Source organism: Lathyrus oleraceus, chromosome 4, assembly GCF_024323335.1.
Source record: "Lathyrus oleraceus cultivar Zhongwan6 chromosome 4, CAAS_Psat_ZW6_1.0, whole genome shotgun sequence".
Taxonomy (NCBI): Eukaryota; Viridiplantae; Streptophyta; class Magnoliopsida; order Fabales; family Fabaceae; genus Lathyrus; species Lathyrus oleraceus.
The window spans coordinates 44033725-44039321 of NC_066582.1; the positions used below are offsets into that span (position 1 = coordinate 44033725).

The 5597-nt window shown below is 44.0% G+C and overlaps 1 non-coding gene across 1 annotated transcript; it reads right to left on the reverse strand.

Annotated features, from left to right (window-relative positions):
* Window positions 1-4406: 4406 nt before the first annotated feature.
* On the reverse strand, window positions 4407-4513 carry LOC127077564 (small nucleolar RNA R71). The gene has a single exon (XR_007787360.1). It is a non-coding gene; the product is annotated as a small nucleolar RNA R71 (small nucleolar RNA).
* Between the last annotated feature and the right edge of the window lie 1084 nt (window positions 4514-5597).

Consider the following 5597-nt stretch of genomic DNA (forward strand, 5'->3'; position numbering starts at 1 on the left):
CTTCTTGATTATCTTCATAAACTCCTCCACGTCCTTCTCAAATGACCCCTCGGGCGCTTCCTTCTGGACAGGTTCTTCCTCAACCACAGCTTGCTTACCCTTTGCTTTGGCGAGAGCCTCAGCATTATTGTCCCTCAAAGGCTGCGGTGCAAACAGACGACCGCTTCTGGTAAAACCTCCTGGACCCCCTACATTATCCACAGCCGGACCAACAGTTGCAGGAACTCTATTCGGTAAACCAATGGTCACTGGAGTTTGACTCACTGGTCTCGTCTGACTTTCAACCCTTCTGTTACTGCGGTAAGCATTATCATACTTCCACGGCACGGCTCTACTGTTCTCAACAGCCCTTCTTCCAGACGCAACGATAGTAGTTGGAGCACTGATAGTTACAGGCACGGAAATGGTAACTGGGGTACCATTTGTTGCAGGTGCACTAACGACCCTTTGTCCACGTTCTTCAGACGGTTTAAAGTAAATGGTGATAGTTGACACTGTTCCACGATCTTTTACAGCCCTACTGAATTGCAAACAATCCTCATCCATCATACCCTGGATACCGGCCCTTAACTGGTCGCAACCATTCTCAGATTCGGCACAGCCCAAACAATCCTCATCACAGCCCGAGTAGATACCCCCATTTAGCAGACGGCCCTTCACAACTAGCAGAGAAGTCTGAACATCATCAACATTAACAACCAGATCTTCAGCTTCTTTCCCCTCAATATTGTTCACTCTATGCCCACCATGCTGAGGCATAGGGTTGTTTACGACGTTAGGCACTAGAGCGAAGTTGATCGCCTTGGCATCGATCAAATCTTGGACCTTGTGCTGGAGAGCCCGACACTTCTCAGTATGATGCCCTGGTGCCCCAGAGTGAAAGTCACAACGGACGTTGGCGTCGTACCCAGGAGGTAATACTGTAGGCGGAGCCATTGTACGCAACTCAACCAACCCCAAACTGAGTAGTTCGGGCAGCAGTTCGGCGTACGACATGGGTAGCGAATCAAAACGTCGATCAGGCATCCTTTGTCTGGGCTGATACGGACGTTGCTGTTGTTGTTGTTGTTGCGGTTGTTGAACTCTTTGTTGTTGTTGACGAGGTTGAGGTGCCGGAATGGTCACTGCAGCAACCTGACAGCGTTGAATTCTGTTCTGATCTCTGCGGTATTGAACAGCATTAGTTTCACCCTCTCTTCGACGAGGTGCCCCAGCAAACGGCTTCTTAGAAGAAGAGGAACCAGCATCTTGGATCTTCCCAGTTTTAATCAAGCTCTCAGTCCTCTCTCCACAAATGACAACATCAGAAAAACTACCGAATGGGCAGCTCCCCATCCGGTCCATAAACACACCCTGAAGAGTACCGATAAACATATCTGTCAACTCCCTCTCCAGCATAGGAGGTTGAACTCTAGCAGCCAGTTCACGCCACCTCTGGGCGTACTCCTTGAAGCTCTCTCCGGATTTCTGACATAGACTCTGCAGCTGAGTCCGGCTAGGCGCCATGTCCATGTTATGTTTATATTGCCTCAAGAAAGCCTCACCCAGATCCCTCCAGCATCGGATCGAATCTCTCTTTAATTCCATGTACCAGTCTAAAGAAGCCCCAGATAGACTATCTTGGAAAAAATACATCCACATCTTTTCATCATCGGTATACGCAGAGATTTTTCGATAATAAGCCTGCACATGGGTGCGAGGGCAAGAAGTACCGTTGTATTTATCGAAGGACGGTGCTTTGAACTTGTAAGGGATTCTCAAACCTTCCACCAACCCCATATTGGTAACATCAAAACCGAGAGAATTCTGACATTCCATAGCTCTAATTTTCTCAGCAAGGGCATCAACTTTACGATCCCTCTCATCAACCCTTCCCAGAACGTCTTCGTCTTCACTGAGCAAAGTGAACATATCCTCTTGTCTGTCAACAATCGGAGCAGGATTACGGGCCGGGGCACGGACCGCTCTGGCATTAGCGGCATCTGGAGCAATAGGTTGACCGTTGATTCGAATACCCCCCAACTCATCACCTACAACATAGTTGTTGATGGGTACAGCAGCAGCAACATTATTATCATTGACCGGGCCTCCCTCTGGCGGAGCATGGTTGACCGGTGGAATTGCAGCCTCTTGTCTCTGAACCATGGCTCGAAGTTCTTCTTGACCTTGTGCAACCCCTTGCATCATATTCATAAACTGGGCCATGTTAGCCTTCATCTCAGCCAACTCAGCTTGAACTTGATCCATACCTCTCTGTTGATTCAGTCTTGTTGAGTAGCGGTGCGGACGTTTGATCACACTAAAATTCACCGTATTTCTGACTCCGATTTCGCATGCATTCTTAGCTTTTATTGTTGTTTTGCTTTGTTATTTCTTTGTTTTCTTATGTTTTCAGGTTTTTATAATAATCGGAGCTTGAATCGGGAAAAGGAGCGAAAAAGGAGTGAAAACGGGCGAAAACCTAGAAATTCAGCGTTTTGCACTTACGGCACCCACCGTGGCGGGCGCCATGGGGTTAGCCATGACGTGGCCACGTCTCAAGACCACTCCTCAACCGTCAAGACCCACGATCCCCACTCCATCATCCCCTGTAGGGACCGTGGCGGGCGCCATAGGCCTGTGGCGGGCGCCACAAGGCCAAAATCAGTAACCTCCACTTTTTAGTGGAGGGGCGTCCCTGTCATTTCATGCTTTCAGTTTTTACTATAAATAGGACCTTAGATTTTCGTTTTTCTTCATCCAGAATTAGAATTCTCTAGGCATATATCAGTTATAAAGCAGTTGCCATTCCACATCGGGGTGCCTCTGCAATCGAGTGATCGAGTCTGTAATCTGTCTGTGGTTCGAGTTTTTGGAGCACTCTGGAGGAAGTTAATCCTGCCGCCATTTTAATTCAAGTTCGTATTTTACTTTTATTTATTTCCTGCACTCGCACATTTACGTTGTTTATTTCCTGCACTCGCACATTTACGTTGTTTATTTCCTGCACTCGCACATTTACGTTGTTTATTTCCTGCACTCGCACATTTACGTTGTTTATTTCCTGCACTCGCACTTTACTTTGTTTATTATCCGCACTCGCTTTAAATTACTTTTATGAAAAACTATAAAAAGAATATTTACTTTATCATGTCTAACTAATTCTATAAAGGTTAGAATGTGAGGATCGTAATTAAACCAGTAATCAGTGTAATTGTTCGTGGAAACACCTAAGGGCTATTTTATCTTTCAATTCAAGTAATTGTTTTTAACTATTTCAAAAACAGCCAAAAGCGCTTTGTCTAGTTTATTAGGAGATTTTAGATTAAAAAGAAAAGAGATTTTAAAACGATTTTCGGACGCGTTAGGAAGTTTAAACTCTGGTTCGTAAGAACCTCTTTTTGCTAAGAAGTCCAGGTTAAAATACTTTTCAACTTAGTTAAGATACTATATTTCTTAAAAATAGGTTTACTACTCTAACGCAGTACGCACCTTTTTATCCGTGACAATAGGAGGGGTTGATTAGAGAGTACAACTCGGTTCTGAATACGCGAAAGCGACAGTTCCTGTTAAATTAGTTCTTTTCAAAGGAGAAAACATTGCCCATAAGTAGTTCCACTAACAAGTACTGGATTATCATTGATTGCGTGAATTACATTCGAGCCTGTCTTTATTTATTATTTAAAATTATAATTTTATTTACCATTGCACCCTTATTAAAACCCTTAAAAATAGTTGCCTTAGATACACACCATAACAACAGGTTTGATAGATTGACACTTGGTCTCTGTGGATTCGATAATCTTTTATATTACTTTGACGTGATTCGTACACTTGCGAAAAACACGCATCAAGTTTTTGGCGCCGTTGCCGGGGACCAATTTCGTCAAATTTCATTACCCTGTAGTTATACCGTTTAGACTAAGGTTGTTACCCACCGGTCAATGCGAAAGACTCGCAGTGCCGGAAGTTTAGTAGACCCTCTAGCTGAACCTGAACGTTACGCTCGCGCACGTTTATTTTTCCATAGGAATAGGATAGCTATGGCCGAAGAACAAAACCGAAGACCTCTTAAGGACTTCGCCCAACCATCAAACGAGGAACCTAGTTCCAGTATAGTAAACCCCGTTATCCCAGCCAATAATTTTGAACTTAAACCATCCCTGCTGCAATTAGTGCAACAGAGACAATTCTCAGGTCTCGCTACTGATAACCCAAACCAACATTTAAAAAACTTTCTTCAGTTAGCAGACACCTTTAAAACCAATGGAGCTTCTCCTGAGGCGATACGCTTAAGATTATTTCCCTTTTCCCTCAGAGATAAAGCTCTATCATGGTTAGATTCCCTTCCACCCAATTCAATAACAACTTGGGATGACCTTAGGAAAGTTTTTCTTGCTAGATATTTTCCCCCAAGTAAGACCGCTCTTCTTCGAAACCTTATAACTAGATTTACCCAACTCCAAGGAGAGTCGTTGTTCGAAGCCTGGGAGAGATATAAAGAACTATTAAGAGCATGCCCACACCATGGCTTAGAGAATTGGCTAATCATCCAAACCTTCTATAATGGACTTCATTATAACACTAAGATGGCCATCGACGCTGCCGCTGGTGGCGCACTGATGAATAAACCTTACCCTGAAGCTAGTGCCCTTATCGAGGATATGGCCCAAAACCATCAATCATGGGGAGTAGAACGAGCGACAGTGGAAAAGAAGGAAGCCCAAGGAGGAATACATGAGCTAAGCTCTATAGACATGATGCAGGCTAAAATGGACGCGTTGGCCCTTAGAGTCGAACATATGTGTACAACTCCGAATACTGTAGCCGCAGTTTCGCCGAATTGTGAGATATGTGGAACGCAAGGACACCAATCCGCCGAATGCAATCTGTTAAATGAAACCAACACTGAGCAAGTGAACTATACCCAAGGGAACCCATTTTCTAACACATATAACCCTGGATGGAGGAATCACCCAAACTTCTCCTACAAAAATAATAACCCTATTCAAAATACCGCACCTCCGAGACAACAAGGTTACGAAGCCCCTAGAACAAATCAACATATGCAACCTGTACCGCCAAACCCGAGCTTTGAAGAAATTGTAAAAGATTTCATCGTTGCTCAAAAACAGAAAAACAAAGAGTTCATGAACCAAAGCGTCCATGTTAACGAACTAATTACCCAGTTAGGAACCAAGGTTGATCAAATCATTACTCATAATAAGATGCTTGAAACCCAGATCTCTCAGGTAGCGTTAAACCAAGCCCCACAGACTACCCCTGGAGGACAGTTCCCTGGACAACCTCAACAAAACCCGAAAGGGCAAGCTAATGCCATTACTCTACGAAGTGGAACCGCTTATAAGGAGCCTTTAAACCCTAGATTAAGTGAGCCTGAAACTTCTGAGAGGAGTGAGGAAAAGGAACCAGAGAAGCCTGAAACCCCGGAAAGTCAAGAAAAAGGAGAAGAACCTAAAAATAAAACCTATGTACCACCACCGCCATACAAACCACCAATACCATACCCTCAAAGATTAAAGAAAACCCAAATCGATAATCAATATCAAAAATTCGTTAAGGTTATAGAAAAACTTCACGTAGAAATCCCCTTTACA